Consider the following 18280-nt stretch of genomic DNA (forward strand, 5'->3'; position numbering starts at 1 on the left):
TGCTTATTGGCAACTGAATACACATGTCTGTAAGCAACTGAATGTTCCGTATGTGAATTTATGAAAGAAATTAGCAATCTTATCACAAGTTATCGAGCAACATCAGCAAATGTCGTTAGACAAATTACTGACTCACTAGTGATAAACTTATTTTGACAATCGAATGTTGACAATACAGTACTGTGTCAAACAACACCTTATCCTTGGACAGATCTATTATTCACACACAAATAACAAATTATCATCACCACATTCAATGTCACTAAATATGCATGTAACTACTTCATGGCTGAATTGGCTTTGGGTCAATCGGGAGTCTTGTAAGTCACAAACACAACTTTCTAATACACAAAATAAACTGATTTACACAGAGGCTGCTTTGGAAACATAACTGTTTCAACCAATTCATAAAATATATTATATTATTCATTGCTAATTAAATTCACTTTAAATAAATCAAATATGTATGTTCAATACATATTAAAACTATAACAACAACAATTAATTTCTGGACTAATTAAATAATCAAGCAGTCCAAGAAAGTGCCAAATGCAGCGGAATTACACAGGCAAAAATATGCCACCCAAAGAGACTATAAATTAATACACCAAATAATTATAGTCGAATTTGAACAAATGCATACCGTAAAAATCCATGTTGCTTATTGATAGAATTAATCGAACCATCAAACGGATCATAATAAATATTTCATTTTATAAAATCAGCACTAATGAATAAATAAATAAATTCTGCACGTATTAAATATAATTGCAGATACAATAACATACACACATTATTTAATAAATCTGCAATCATCAAACCGGATGTATATATATAAATTTGACGTCAATTTCGACCCAACAGATTGATTAAATAAATAAATTAATCTAATCATAATGCCAAAATCGAGAACAAATAATCAAGTTCTTGCTCGTACATATCCATACAATAATAGTAATAATGAACAGACAAACATCTAATCTATTCCAATTATACGTAAGTAAACTTATGATTGCATATACATGTGTACAGCTCTACGCCAATATGATTTTTATGCCATAATTCAAACTAAACAATCAAACAAATACTTCCATTTATAACGAGGAAATAAGATCAAACCAGAACAACACCATACTATTTACATGTCTGTACGTGTATGTGTATGTGTAGTTATGCATGTGTGTGTGAAGCATATGCAGTCTCCGGAAGTGGGTAACTTCATGCAATAAAAATTTAATAATCTAGCATTACTGAGTAACTAGCAAAGCACAGTAACTTCTAAACAAAAAATACACGTATGACACCAAGAGGTCAACCAGGCAGCAGACCTGATCCTTACAAGGCATGTCAGTCAATATGAAATATAAAATTCAAATAAGCCAGAATTGGACGTTTCACTTCACAGGAGGTTATGAACGGTGAGGAGTTAACACATATGCCTCCAATATCATATAATTTTGAGATTGGACTTCACACCAGCACAAGAAACATACCATTGATATACACAATGGCTACCTAATGAATGCCTTTAATAATCAATCACGCATACTTGATGTATTAACGTGCATCGGTTCAATTAGCATTAAATATAATTGATCTAACCAAACCAAATATCCCAATTGTTAGAACTTGTCAGGAATTTAACCCTAAGCCCAAGATCTACCGTGTTATCGTAATTGAGATAAAAATAAAGCAAAATAAATCTAACCTTTTTCCATTAGTATAGTCGAATTCGGATATGCAAACAATTGAGGGTTTTGTGTTCTTCAAGCCTATGGCGCAACCTCTCTTGAGAAAACCGCTAGGGTTTCTGCCGTTATTCCCACGATGAGATATGGAACGTAATGGTTGTTGAGTCTAGACCTGGGATCACAACCTTATTTATATCCCTTATTATTAATTGACCTCATCACCCAATTAATAATTTACCGGGTTTCTGTAGATTGGAGGCCCACACTTACTAAATACATTTAAGCCCAATAAATTTATAGATCACTTAATATAAGCATAGCTCAAATAGTTACATTTAACCCACTAATGATTTTTAATCCAACACTGTGATGATTAAATATCGACTCTCAAATTTATTACTGCACAATATCGTCCTATAGACGCAAGACAGTAACCCTTTCTTATTAATATGTTCTATGCTCTCGTTATTTACTAGCAGTGTTTATAACTAAATTATAATTGTTTCTTACACTAAAAAAAATATTTTTGTAACCATATTTGTAAATACAAAAAGTATTGATTCAAAATTCTAATAAATTATAATTAATGAATTAAATTTCATTTGTGACATAAAAAATATATATTATTACTGATTTTTTTTAAAAACATAATGATTATTTTAACATCCTCTCTCTCTAAGGGTGGAAGCATCAAGCTTATTGCCATTGTTCTGACTTTAATACCACTGAATTCTAACCTAAGCACCACCAAAATAATAGCTTCCAGCGTGTGCACACCAAGTTTATATCAAGAAAACACAATATTAACTATGAAATAGCACAACAATAATAATATCTAAAAACAGAAAGATTACTTCAAAAGAACACAAAAGAATTTTCAAAATAACTCAATGAAATAAAAATAAGAATGAGAGTGTACGCTCGGACCTGGTTTGCAGTGTATTAGGTTCGGCCGGGGTTTACCTAGTGCGGACTTTCAGATAGCGGCTGCGGATTTTCACGTCTTAAAAAAAATTATCGGTTTTCGAATAAAAGATCTTAGCATATCAAAATATATAATTAACTATCCAAACTAATATATATTATAGTTAACCTTAATTAATACCAATAGTATAAGTAGAGGCAGATGCTACACAGATGGTAAAGCTCAGTTGAATACTGAAAATGACGAGGGCAAATATGCAGTAAAATCAATAATAAACTAAGAAAGTGGGCGTGCGTGTTTATGTTAATAAAATTTTGAAATTTTGATTGTTGTGATTTGGTGATATATGAATCCAAACTATAAAGATTACGAAAATAGAATGATTATATCACAAAAGCAAAGTAAACTATGGAAGAGCGCAACAATAATATTTAAAAAGCACAAAGAATACGTTAAAAAAACAAAATAAAAATTTTAAAATAGCATAATAATTCGGTAAATGCATAATTCAAACAAAATAACATGTCATATAGTGCAAGTAAACATCAAAATCGTGACGGTAAATGCATAATTCAAACAATGAATCACTGGACCCTCCGTGTATAAAGTTCTCTCATAAATAAATCAAATTGCATAAAATAAGCCACCACATTCCGATTTGGACACAATAGTGATTTATACACCAATTTGAGAATGCACAAAAAAAGGAAAGGAAAGAAATTCAAAAAATTGATATGAAAATACACAATGATTATATCACAATAGCACGATAATTATATGACAAGAGCACAATTATTATAGCACGAAAGGACAATGATTATATGGCGAGAGTACAATAATTATATCACAAAAGTACAATATTAATTCTAAAATAGGACAACAATAATATTTAAATAGTACAACAACATATATATAAGTGAGGATCAATTCAAAAAGAGAGAGAGAGAGTAAGAAGCAATTGAGATCTTTTTAAAAAATAAAAAATTGATATGAACAGAACACTTGTTATATCACGAAAATACAATAATTATATTACAATAGGACATTATTAATTATAGAAAAACACAAACAATAAATTAATGGATAATTTTTATTGTGCTCTATACAAATTTCTTTCTAATCTTCTGCGGTCATTTGGTTTATCTTCTCATGTATTTATTATTCTTATTTCATTCACGTGCTTTAAATATATAATTACTTAATTTATTAATTAATTAATTTTTCAATTTAGTTAGTTTTAATTTGTCTTCTATGATTTTAATATTGGATTACTTATATTTATTTATTTAATCTATTAATTTCTACTGCTCGCTAAGGAGAACATCAAAACATACAAGAAATTAATTATAGGCCTTTACTCCGAAGAAAGAAGACAACGTTCCAGAGAAGAAAGCGATGTTGCAGGGAAAAAGTGGGTGCGGGCGGCCCACCAAAAAAATTCTATTTAAAATATTATAAAAAACTTTTGAATAAAATAAAAATATAATTAAATGAATAAAAATATTTTAAACCTTCCAGAACGATTCAGTGAATACTATATAAATCTTCAACCGTGGAATTAGGGTTATTGTATATTTTCACGGCGGCACTGTTGTTCGTATTCAGATTAGGGTTTACGATGTCATAAGGGCTTTTTTTGGTTCGGTTCGGTTGATTTGTGTTTTTCTTTTTAAATTTCCAGTTGATTTGCTTGTTTGATTTTCGTTTATTTGTTTTACTCCTTCACTTGAAGATATGAAAGATGATCTGAGAGGCAAAATGAGATTTTGGCACCATAATTTGGAAAAGAAGAATACTTAGAAGATCTGGCTGAAGATTAAGAATCGATTGTTGGGCACTAGATGGAACGGTGGTGAGATATGCGTTGGTTTTGCCGATAATGAATCAAATACAATTCTGAGCTAGGTTTTGTAAAATTGATTAAATATTTGAAGCAAGTATCTTTACCGTGACGAAAAACTATGATGCATCAATCGTGCAATACTCATTGGATCTTGTTCTTATCAAACTCTACCATCAATTATGAGTGAAGGGGAAGGACTTGGATCGAACCCGAAAAATCTTCAGCTCAATCTTGGCTAGGAAATCTCGAAATCATCCAGCAGTGGTGGCCGTTCGACAAAGATCTCCTTCGTCAGGTAGCTTTTGAATTGATGACTAAGAACAGATACTATTCCTAGATGAGGAACAAAAATTTATAGTTTTCTCCTCTGCAGTTCGATTTCTTGGATAAACAAGGAACGCAGATCATAATCTACAATATTTGGGAAGACGACGAGGGATCGCCTGAATTGGATTTCGACACAGATGAACACATTTTATCGTTGGTACGCCGTCCAGCTAGAAACGACGGCAGAGGAGTCGTCAGTACGTTGTCCGTCCCTATCGTTGGGTCGAACACATTTTATCGTCGGTCATGTTAACATTGGTCGTCTTTCAGGTGTCATCGAAGCAAACTTTGTCGAGCCGGCGCACGATAAACAGGGATTCGCGCGAACGACTGCCCGGTCTCGGCTCGAGTCGAGACTTATGTCCAACAAGAAAAACTATTGGTTTCTCACCTTGCTCAAAGTTCACTTTGATTCTGTTCAAATTGCCGGTTTCGATTTTTATGCTTAATTTTTACGCTTTCTGCAGGTCTTGAAATTGCCATCACATCGGCTATGCTCAGCAGCGCGGACCTGAGAAATGTTCTTCACCTGAGCCGGCTATCAAATTTCTTAATTCATTTGAGTGGACTGATCGACGCTGGATTTGGAGAGGAGACATCTTTCTTGTTTGGACCTGTGTTGATGGTGACAAATTTAGGAGGGCTAACAATTTTCGTAAACCCTACGGATTGACTCATCCAATTAAGAAGAAAAAAGGATAACATGCCAGGACGGATGAGCCTTTTTCTCGGACGGACCTCAAGTATTGCCTCGAGGAACCCCACGAAGCTGTTTGGATTGATAAACCGGAAGATGATTTTGTTCTTGAAGGATCTTCTTAGCTAGTAGGTAACAAGTTGTAATTTTGTGGGATCATAGTCATTGTTTGTACTTAATTCAACATTGGAAAGGAGCATACATTGTAAGTTCAATAGGATTTTGATTTTTCGTGGTCGACCTACCGATTGTAAGTATTTTGTTTGTTCAAAGCACACCAATTACGCAAAGGGGACATTGATTTTCCAATTGATTGACACTTGCAAGTATGGATTTGAATTGTTTCTAACCTCAGTATTTATATATATTCTCATGGGTAAAATGATTCATGGGCGCAAATGAGACATCCTAAATTTTGTTTTCACTGGCTAAGTTAATTTGCTTAATTGGTAAGTAAGTTATGTATGGATCTTCGCAAGTGCTTTTGTATGGATATGCATAGGAAGAAAAGCTTCGGCTAAATGTGTTTTATATGTTTGAGTGTGTGGTTTGATCTACCAATAGTACTCATTCCTATGATTCTGATAAAGTTAGAATTTTTAGAGCAATAATAGAATATTTTTTGTTTTTCTAAGTGAATGTGTTAGATTTTGTAATAATTAGCAATTTGAATTCGGACAACGAATTCTTTTTCAAGAACCCTTATGGTGGAAGCGATTCCATTATTATTAATTTGTTGCATTAGATAGATTAGATAGTTTCTCCGTTTTGTCGTCTCATGCTCTTAAATAAATGCTTCTCCCTTCGTGCGGGTTAATGTTTATTGTTTCCTTCAATACAATGCTCTAGCTAACATCAATATTGAATAGTAGTTTTACATTTATTATCTTTAAGATGTTGGCGACTTAAACTAGAGTTCCACAGATACAGCACTAGTTCAACAGTCGGAAATAAACATTTCCCTTAGATATTTTTAAAAAATATCCAGAAATTTGTACTGCTTCCTTACAAAGCAGCACAGCGACTGCAGTCGGAAATACAAGTACCCTATAACAAATTACTATTATTATTATTGAGCAGTGGTAGCAGTAGAATCGTCGATAGAATGCCAGTACCTGTTGAAGAACCACATGGAGTCGGCTTCCACCGCGACCCCATCGTGGTTCCGGTGCCAGCTGTAGTACGCGTGTGTCCTGTTCTTTATAGCGAATGTCGCATGCCCAAAACTCGCCTCCCGGAACGCCGAGTATTTTGGCTGTGGCTCAGTCATGCTGACATTACATTACAATCATTACAGCCTTCATTAGGATTTATTTAGTGATTGTTATGAATCTCACATGTATTTTATAAGAATCAAATCAAATATTTATTTTTTTAATATATTAAACAATTTAAAAATTTCATTTAAAACATTACATTTTTTGTGTGTTGTGTGTTTCTTACTTGGTAGCAAGGTCTTCGAGATTTCCTCCATCTTCGATGATTATGTAAACAGGGGCCGACTGGTCTCTCACCGGTGTACAAATTCCATTCACAATATTGTACGCAATGTTAGACACGCGTTCCTGAAATATGTATCATTTTATAGAGAATAAACACGTACAAAAGTGTATATACCTATATAAAGATATGAAACTGATTTTGATGGAAGAATGTGAATCAAAGCAATCAATCTGTGGCAAGGTGGACGTGTTTGATGAAACATACCAATAGTTCATAGGCGTGTACATGGGGTCTCCGATCTGTTCACCTTCGGCAACTCCTCTTCGAGCCACGTGTATTGAGGAGTGTATTTACCTTTCAAAAACGAGCAAAAAAGAATAACAAACAAGTAGTTGCATGCCATTTTGACGAGTTTTTCGATTGCATTTTGTTTATTTACCAACCATATGCTGAATATGAAGCCAGAACTATGATATGTGCTGAAGCTCTCTTGATAGAGTACCAAAATGGTTCGGTGCTCTTCGATGCTTTGTAAGGGACGTAATAACAGTGCTTATAAGGCTTGAATGGTTTCGTTTAGCCCTGCAAAGATTTAACAGCTGTAAGTTTAGTTGATCGCATACAACATATGTTATCATCGATTTCAGCACAAAAAATATATTCATACAACACACCTAAAAGTAAGAACCGACAACACATTCTTTAATTTCATCTCCTAAATTACCAGATATCTACTCATCCTCTAATCCAACAGCGAGCATAAACATAATTCTTTTTCAGAAATGGAATTTGAGAAGCTCAAGCAGTTGTGACTAAATGAAAAATAGGGATTGATTCTATGATATGATCCCTCTAATGACAGGAACTACATAGTTAAAGGAGATGAAGAACACTTACAATTTTAGGATCGAAATCGATCTCATGATTTCCAGCAGTCCAAATCCAGGGTTGGAAAGCCACACTCGTCTCCACAGACCTCCACCTTGAATCCCACCTCCTATTGTCATGGAAATCATACCTATCGGCATAAGAAAGATCGCCAACAAACAACAGAGTCTGCCCCTTCTTCGGATTCTGCTCATAATGTGTAAGTGTCTCGTTTGAATCGTAACTCTGCCCCAAATCCCCTGTCAAAAAGCTCACGAAACTTCAATTCAATCATTTTGTATCCTGCCTATCCAACAAGCAATAACAAATAAACAATACAAGTAACTATATATGTATGTATGTATATACCTATAAGACAAAAAGTATATAGAGCATCAGGTCCAACAAGTTGAGGTGTAGTGAACCAGAAAGTTCTTGTTGTGTACCCAATACCAATCTCGTAATAGTATTTGGTATTATACTGCCCAAAATTTAGAGTAATCAATGTTAGATTCACCACTTTTTGATGCACATAATCAAAGTTTTTCTCCTATTCAGGAATCAAAAACAAATTATCCAGAAGAAACACATAAAGAAGATACAGAAGTGCAGAGAGTCTTCCTCCAAATTCCCAACAGTGCAATGATGGATGTATCAGAAGTGTAGTTGTAAAATGTGTACCTAGTGACCTTCCCCTCTGCCTTCTTCTTCTTCCTCTCATTGCTGTTCTCAGCCCAATACAGCACTGTGCTCGAACCTTGTTCATCTCCAGTTACCCACGATACAATCACTGCTTTTCCTTCGTAATCTCCCTGCGTATTATGCACCTGAAAAAAAAATAAAGAAATTGTTGGGAATTTTGGTTCCTTCGATACCTAATCCAACAAGCCCAGCCCACCGAATCGGTCCAACCCTTTAATCCTAACCCACTCTCTTCAACCCAAGCCCATTAATCTTTTATTATAACCAATTTAGAATTTAGTTACTGGGTTTGTTATAGAGTTAGTTTTGGGAAAAGTTTTTAGATATATAAATCTAGAAATTTAATAGACTGTGGTGGTTAATAAAAAAGAGAGATATGGGTTTATCATCGAGGTGTGAGATACAACAGATTGGGAGATCGAGGGATGAGAGTGAGGGAGAGGGAGAGAACCGCGAATGGAGTTCCAGTGACCCAAGAGGATTTCGGTGAGTTTCGAGTGGTTTTCAGGCGAGTGAATAGCCCTTTCCGGTGGGTGTCGAGGCTTAGAGTGAAGAGCCGACCTCCACCTTAAGGCGTGGTTACCATAAGCCATTGCGCACCATGGGGCTGAGCCAAAAACCAATGTTCCCTTCGCCGGTGTGATGATCGAAAGAAAGATCGGATGAAAGAAGATTGATGTTCGTTGGTTCGATCGGTTCCCGGAGCTGTTGTCGGATGACCGGAGAAGATGGGCAGAGACGCTGGACCGCCGGAGATGAAGGCCAGAGCATCACTGCTGCTGGAGCCGAACTAAGCCACTGCTTGTTGCCGCCGCTATCCAGTCGCGCTTAGTCGCCCACCTCGCCGCTGTTCGTCGTGATTAAAGCTGGAAGAAATCGACGAATAGAAAGAAGATGAACAGCAAGAAATCGAAACTGGGAAGTCTTCTCGCTTTCTTTCTTCTATCTGCTTCCAATTTAATTCAATTAGGTTCTGTTTGTTTGTGATTTGATTTCGGTATTAGTTTAATTTGGATTTTATTCGAATTTTATTTTCGCTAATATTAATTCATTGTCGTATTTTGTATATGAGATTTGTTCGATAAATCCAAAAATTCGGGAATAAATTTACAACTGAAATAAAAATCCAAAACAAGTTTACTCCCATCGAAAAAAAAAAAAAACAACTTAATGAACTTGAAATCAAAGCGGAATATAACAAATTCAATTAAGCGCGAAGACCAAAATTAAACATCCGAGGACTTCGAAAAACACCTGCTGCGGAGCATTGTAGCCTGGAGGAACCTTGAAGACGTCACTGTCGAGGGCATATCAAACGCCTTCTCATCACTCCTCACAAAACTGCTCGTTATTCCTCCGCTGTACTGTTGGTAATTTTAGCGTAATTGGATTTATTCGAAACGAATGAATGTTGGGATTAAGTAAACTTGAAGATGGGATGCGTAGAGTGCGCATTCGAAAAAGCCAATTTTGACAAGTAACACAAATTTTGAGACAGATTATTGATACGGCTTATTTAATAGGACAAAATGTACTAGCCAACTTAGTCATGGGCATGACTAAGTGGTACCAGCTATTCTGGAATTTTCCTAGAATTTTAATTTCAAAAACCTGTGTTTATTTATAAATTAATGTGTCTAATAGTATTTAAATAATGAATTCAAACTTTTGTTTGAATTATTTTGAATTTAAGCTAATATTTGAATAGAAAAAACACATCCATTCATTTTGAAATTGAAATTTTAATTCAACCATTATGTCTGTTCAATTTGAATGAAATGTTGCTTAGGATTTATAAATAGATTGATTGGTCTCAGTTGCAGATAGACGAAGAGATATCAAAACAAGATAAATATATATACAGTGTTTTATCTCTGTAAAAAATTATAGCCTTATACACATTTTATTACCTACGTTCACCATGTCTCGATATCTACTATCAGAATTCAAAATTGAACTTTGTATTATTCCAATACGAATTTTGTGTAACTCTTAGTAGAAATTCGGTCAAAATATCGTATTCGGAAAGCGAGCTAGAGTTATATCCGGCCATTTTCGTTGTTAACCCAAGAAAATCCCCAACATGCACAAAACTGCCGCATTCAGTACCGCAACAGCCACCAACAACATAGTCGCCATTTCCTTTATCCTCCTTCCTTCCACAACAATATCGACACCTACCGTACCTCAATCCGATCGCCTCTGCCGCGTACAGCCGCACATTGACGGAGAGTATCCGACAATTTGCGCCAAGTCCAAGTGTGATGATGAAATGGATAACGACGGAGCAGTCTTTGTAGAAAATCGTTTATGGGAATGTGAACTCTCTCACTCCAGTTGACTTTAGTTACATTCCTTTCCTTCCCTCGCTCGTACTGATTAGAGGATCACAACGCCATATTTAATCTGTACCGTTCATTTTGAGACTCATTTCATCAACGGTGTTTATTTACCAAGGCGTTCGAATTCTATCAGCTTATTTGGAAATGGAAATTTTTTCGTCCGTAATCATTGGGAAAATTTTAAATTATTACTCTTATTTATATGTTGATTAATAATAATAGTCCATCGTTCATGTAAATTTATCCCGATTGATGGGACACGAATTTAAAAAAAAAAAGAAGATATATATATATGATAAATTAAAAAATAGAAAAAATAGTATTTGAATCACAGAAATTGTATATTTAATAGATTTATTATTATTAATATTATTTTTTATGAAAATATAGACCCTTAAAATAACATAAGGGGGAGGGTTACGTGCAGTTTGGGCATGTCAATTTGGCCTAATAGTGTGACCGTGAGCTCATGGTTCAAATCTCACGCCTCCAGGTCTACGTGTCTCGCCTAATGTGACTTGTCTCGTCGAATCTAATTTGCAAGATATTAGGTTCACTTAGAAGTTTATCTAGTACACACTTTCGGGCAGAGGCTGCGAACTCCTACGTTATATTAAAAATATAACTTATATTTTTTTCTTTGCGGCTTTGTTACCGTGATGATTAAATATCGACTGTCAAATTTTTCCTGCACAATATCGTCCTATAGACGCAAGACAGTAATTCTTTTTTATTAATATGTTCTATACTCTCATTATTTACTAGCAGTGTTTATAACTAAATTATAATTGTTTCTTACATTAAAAAAAATGTTTTTATAACCGTATTGTAAATACAAAATGTATTGATTCAAAATTCTTATAAATTATAAATAATGAAATAAATTTCATTTGTGACATAAAAAATATATATTATTACTGATTTTTTAAAAAAACACAATGATTATTTTAACATGCTCTCTTTAAAGGTGGAAGCATCAAGCTTATTACCATTGTTCTGACTTTAATACCACTGAATAACCCCAGCACCACCAAAATAATAGCTTCCAGCGTATGCACACCAAGTTTATATCAAGAAAACACAATATTAACTATGAAATAGCACAACAATAATAATATCAAAAAAACAGAAAGATTACTTCAAAAGAACACAAAAGAATTTTCAAAATAACACAATGAAATAAAAATAAGAATGAGAGTGTACGCTCGGGCCTGGTTTTCAGGGTATTAGGTTCGGCCGAGGTTTACCTAGTGCGCACTTTCGGATAGCGGCTGCGGATTTTCACGTCATAAAAAAAAAAATTAATACCAATAGTATAAGCAGAGGCGGATGCTACACAGATGGTAAAGCTCAGTTGAATACTGAAAATGGCGAGGGCAGATATGCAATAAAATCAATAATAAACTAAGAAAGTGGGTGTGCGTGTTTATGTTAATAAAATTTTGAAATTCTGATTGTTGTGATTTGGTGATATATGAATCCAAACTATCTTATAAACATAGTTGTTAGATTACGAAAATACAATGATTATATCACAAAAGCAAAGTAAACTATGAAAGAGCACAACAATAATATTTAAAAAACACAAAGAATACGTTGAAAAAACAAAATAAAAATTTTAGTATAGCATAATAATTAGGTTAATGCATGATTCAAACAAAATAACATAATCAAAAGAAGTCATATAGTGCAATTAAACATCAAATTTGTGACAGTAAATGCATAATTCAAACAATAAACCACTGGACCCTCTATGTATAAAGTTCTCTCATAAATAAATCAAATTGCATAAAATAAGCCACCACATACCGATTTGGACACAACAGTGATTTATACTCATTTGAGAATGCAAAAAAAAAAAAAAAAAAAAAAAGGAAAGAAATTCAAAAAATTGATATGAAAATACACAATGATCATATCACAATAACACGATAATTATATGACAAGAGAACAATTATGATAGCACGAAAGTATAATGAGTATATGGCGAGAGTACAATAATTATATCACAAAAGTACAATATTAATTCTAAAATAGGACAACAATAATATTTAAATAGTACAACAACAGACATACAAGTGAGGATCAATTCAAAAATAGAGAGAGACATGAACGTAAGAAGCAATTGAATTTTTTTTTAAATAAAAAATAAAAAATAAAAATATAAAAGATAAAAGAAGACAATATATTATAATAAAAAAATAAAAGAAAAATAAAAAAGAAAAAAATTTAAAATTGATATGAACAAAACACTTATTATATCACGAAAATACAATAATTATATCACAATAGCACAATATTAATTATAGAAAAACACAAACAATAAATTAATGGATAATTTTTATTGTGCTCTGTACAATTTTCTTTCTATTTATCTTCTGCAATTATTTGGTTTATCTTCTCATGTATTTATTATTCTTATTTCATTCACTTGCTTTAAATATATAATTACTTAATTTATTAATTAATTAATTTTTCAATTTAGTTAGTTTTAATTTATCTTCTATGATTTTAATATTCGATAACTTTTATTTATTTATTTATTTAATCTATTAATTTCTACTGTTTGCTAAGGAGAACATAAAAACATATAAGAAATTAATTATAGGCATTTAAATCCGAAGAAAGAAGACAACGTTCCACAGGAGAAAGCGATGTTGCAGGGAAAATGTGGATGCGGGCCGGCCCACCAAAAAAATCCTATTTAAAATATTATAAAAAACTTTATAATAAAATAAAAATATAATTAAATTTATAAAAATATTTTGAACCTTCCAGAACGATCCAGTGAAAACTATATAAATCTTGAAGCGTGGAATTATGGTTATTGCATATTTTCACGGCGGTGCTATTATTTGTGTTCAGATTAAAATTTACGATATGATAAGGGCTTTTTTTAGTTCGGGTAAGTTGATTTGTGTTTTTCTTTTTAAATTTTCAGTTGATTTGCTTGTTTGATTTTCGTTTATTTGTTTTATTGCTTCACTTGAAGATATGAGAGATGATATTGTTAGAACATAAACATATAATCAAATATGTTAGCGGAAGCAAAATTTAAACAAACCTCCAGCCATTGCTAAACATTAGATTTGTTCTTGAGATTTTCTTCTTCAAGAACAGTAGATTGGAACCATGGGAAGATGGTGTTGTCAGACTTTGGAACCCTTGGGAGGATGTTGCCAAACTTTGGAAACCTCCGAAGACAGTGCCGGATCGTGGAACCCTAGGACGATGTTGCCAAACCCTGGCTCTCAAATAGCGATGGTGTATTCTGATTTTCTGAGAGTAGGTTTAGTAACCCGTATGTGAGAGTATTTATAATAATAAAAAAAAGAAACCGTCCATCACAATTTTTCTGCTACTTCTCACGTATATTTTGAATGTGATAGACTTAATGGGAGAAAAGTGGGCCACAATTTTAGGTTAGTTTAATTATATAAGATAATTCAAAAATAATCAAAATTCAAATATGATTAATTAATTAATTAAACCAACATTTTCCCACTTGGCCCACTCAAACCATCACAACATAACGAGAAACCTTACATACGAATCATGGCGGTAGGTCTTCTATAAACGAAAGTTACCTTCCATGTATCACGATATGTCAAGCATCTCAAACTAAATTCACAATCTTAATGAATAAATCATATATTTATTCCGGGTTAAACATAAGCGAGTTTTCTCAATAATAAACAAATATATGCACAATAAAGCGAGAAAACATCAAACTGAATAAGAGTCTCAAATAACAATGTGTGCAAATAAACTACATTGTAGAATCAAGTCCCATACTTGCTACGTGATCCCTGAAACTCTTTAATGGCATGCCTTTAGTCAAGGGATCAGCAAGCATCAACTCTGTACTAACGTGTTCAATGACCACTTTATTTTCCTTGACACGTTCTCTTAAGGCTAAATATTTGATGTCGTTGTGTTTACTTCGACTCCCACTCTTATTGTTTTTAGCCATAAATACCGCAGCAGAGTTGTCACAGTACAACTTAATCGGTCTGGAAATAGATTCAACAACTCTGAGCTCGGATATGAAATTCTTCAACCACACCATGCGAGCTAGCCTCGAAACATGAAACAAACTCAGCCTCCATAGTGGAAGTAGCAGTGATAGACTGCTTCGCACTTCTCCAAGAGATGGCTCCACCAGACAGCATGAACACATAACCCGATGTGGATTTCCGAGTGTCAATGTAGCCAGCGTAGTCCGAATCGGAGTAGCCAATCACTTCCAGGACATCAGTTTGTCTATATGTGAGCATAAAATCCTTCGTACCTTGAAGGTACCTCATCACTTTCTTTGCAACTTTCCAGTGGTCAACACCTGGATTACTCTGATATCTCCCTAATACTCCAACAACATATGCTATGTTAGGCCTGGTGCAAACCTGAGCATACATAAGACTTCCTACTGCTGAAGCATAAGGGATATTGCTCATGTGTTCCCTTTCAAAGTCATTTTTCGGAAACTTACTCAAATCGAGTTTGTCACCCTTCACAATGGGAGCTACACTCGGTGAACAATCTTTCATATTAAATCTTTCTAGAACTTTCTTGATATAGGATTCTTGAGACAAACCCAAAATGCCTCGATTTCTATCTCTATGGATCTTAATGCCAATGACATAAGATGCCTCTCCCATATCTTTCATATCAAAGTTCCTTGAGAGAAATTGTTTCACCTCAGATAACATCCCTTTATCATTAGTTGCAAGCAAAATGTCATCCACGTACAACACAAGGAAGCAAATATGACTCCCACTAACTTTCTGGTATATACAGTGATCCATAACGTTTTCTTCAAAGCCGAATGAAGAGATAACATCATGAAATTTCAAATACCACTGACGGGAGCCTTGCTTCAATCCATATATGGATTTATTAAGCTTACAAACTAAATTTTCTCCACCACTAGAGGTAAATCCTTCAGGTTGTTTCATATAAACATTTTCCTCTAGATCACCATTCAGGAATGATTTTTTCACATCCATCTGATGTAACTCAAAATCAAACTGAGCTACTAATGCCATGATCACACGGAGGGAATCTTTCTTAGATACAAGAGAAAATGTCTCGGTGTAATCGATTTCTTCCCTTTGAGTGAATCCCTTAGCAACAAGTATTGCTTTATGTCTTTCGATGTTGCCATCAGAGTCTATTTTAGTTTTGAAGACCCATCTGCATCCGATGGCTTTTACACCATCAGGCAACTCGACAAGATCCCATACCTTGTTTGATGCCATAGAGTCCATCTCGTCTTTCATAGCACCATGCCATAAATAAGATTCTTTAGAATTCATGGCTTGTGAAAACGTTTCAGGATCATTTGCGGCTTTTATATCATAATCCGATTCTTGAAGATACACCATAAAGTCACTAGAAATAGCTGATTTTCTTACTCGTGTAGATCTTCTCAATGTTGTCTCATCATTATCATGAAGAACTTTCTGACCAACTGATTCAACAACATGTTGTTCAACATTTTCTTGATGTTCCTCATTAACAACTTGATCTACGTGATCATTTTCATCAGTTTGTGGAACTTCATTAGTTAATCATCTAACACGCGTTGGAACTTGAGGAGCGTGAAAGAAAATCAATCTATCACTCGGCTCAGTAGGTTGATCTTTATAGTGATCTCTTTCAGAATAAGTGTCTGGAATATGATCACTCCCGCTAACCAAGTCATTCTCGAGAAATTTCGCATTTCTCGATTCCACAATTCTAGTGCTATGAGATGGACAATAGAATCTATATCCTTTAGACTTTTTGGCATATCCAGTGAAATACCCACTAATAGTCCTCGGATCTAGCTTCTTTTCTTGTGGATTATAAATTCTCACTCAGACGGGCATCCCCAAACACGTATATGTCGCAAACTCGGCTTCCAACCCTTAAATAATTCAAAAGGTGTCCTTGAGACAGCCTTGGTTGGTACCCGGTTCAATACATACGCAGCTGTCTTTAGTGCTTCAGTCCACAAGAACTGAGGAAGTTTCACATTACTCGTCATACTCCTCACCATGTCCATTAATGTTCGATTTCTTCGTTCTGAAACACCATTTTGGTCCGAAGAACCAGGCATAGTGTATTGGGCAACAATCCCATTCTCTTGAAGAAATCTAGCAAATGGACCGGCAGCTTGTCCATTCTCTGTGTATCTGCCATAGTACTCACCACCTCTATCAGATCTGACGATTTTGATCTATTTTCCACATTGTTTCTCTACTTCAACCTTGAAAACTTTAAAGGCTTCTAAAGCTTCATCCTTAGAATGAAGTAAGTAAAGATACATATACCGTGAATAATCGTCAATAAAGGTGATGAAGTATCTCGGACTACTTGCATTCATGTCTGGACAACAAATGTCTGTATGAATAATTTCCAAAAGATTCAAACTCCTTTGTGCACCCTTTATGGACTTGTTAGTTTGCTTGCCTTTAATGCAACTAACACAAGTCTCAAAATCAGTGTAATCCAGGGTACCAAGTATCCCTTCATTCACTAATCTCTTAATTCTGTCAATTGAGATATGCCCCAACCGACGATGCCATAACATATATGAGTTCTCATTCATAACACATCGCTTTAAACTAGTTGTGACATGCAGTGAATCAAAAGTAGTGTCGTTTTTCAATTTGATCGAATAAAGACCATCATTAATTTCAGCACAACCAACGGTTCTAGATTCAAAATCCAAAACAAAACTAGAATCCATAAAGTGAAACGAAAAACTCAAACATGATAGTCTCGATACAGAAATTAATTTTTTGGAAAAACTAGGAACATAAAAGGTATTTTCCAACTTCAAAACAAAACCACTACTCAGCACTAAACTGCACGTCCCAATGGCTTCCACAGGCGAACGCATCCTGCTACCGGAATGGATGAACTGTTCACTTCCCATTGGTTTCCTTAGGCTTTCCATACCCTGCAAGGTATTGGAAACATGGATTGTAGAACCAGAATCAATCCACCATGTGCTATAATTAATATTAACCACATTGGATTCATAACAGACAAATGCAGAAGGGATACCTTTCTTTTCGAGCCAGGTTTTGAACTTAATGCAGTCCTTATTCATGTGTCCTTTCTTTTTACAGAAAAAACACGTAGACTCATTCTTTATAACCCGCTCAGCTGGCACAGGTCCCTTCCCCTTTGTATCAGGCTTTCTCTTCTTGCCATGCACCGTTAGGTTCACTTTCTCACTTTCCTCCATCAATAGTCTCTCCTCCTCTTGAACACATATGGTCATCAATTCATTAATGGACCATTTATCTTTATGTGTGTTATAGGATATCTTAAATGGACCGTACTGATGAGGTAAAGTGCACAATATGTAATGGACAAGAAAAGTCTCAGACATGGTCACCTCTAAGCTTTTCAGTTGCGCCGCAATATCCCCCATGCGCATTATATACTCGC

At 34.5% G+C, this 18280-nt stretch overlaps 2 pseudogenes; both read right to left on the bottom strand.

Moving 5' to 3' along the window:
• LOC127252991 (uncharacterized) overlaps positions 1-6705 on the bottom strand; it is a 47674-nt pseudogene extending 40969 nt beyond the window's left edge.
• On the bottom strand, positions 2636-14810 carry LOC127252826 (purple acid phosphatase 2-like; annotated as a pseudogene).
• Positions 14811-18280: the final 3470 nt, after the last annotated feature.

Source organism: Andrographis paniculata, unplaced genomic scaffold (assembly GCF_009805555.1).
Source record: "Andrographis paniculata isolate CXL003 unplaced genomic scaffold, ASM980555v1 Contig49END, whole genome shotgun sequence".
NCBI lineage: Eukaryota > Viridiplantae > Streptophyta > Magnoliopsida > Lamiales > Acanthaceae > Andrographis > Andrographis paniculata.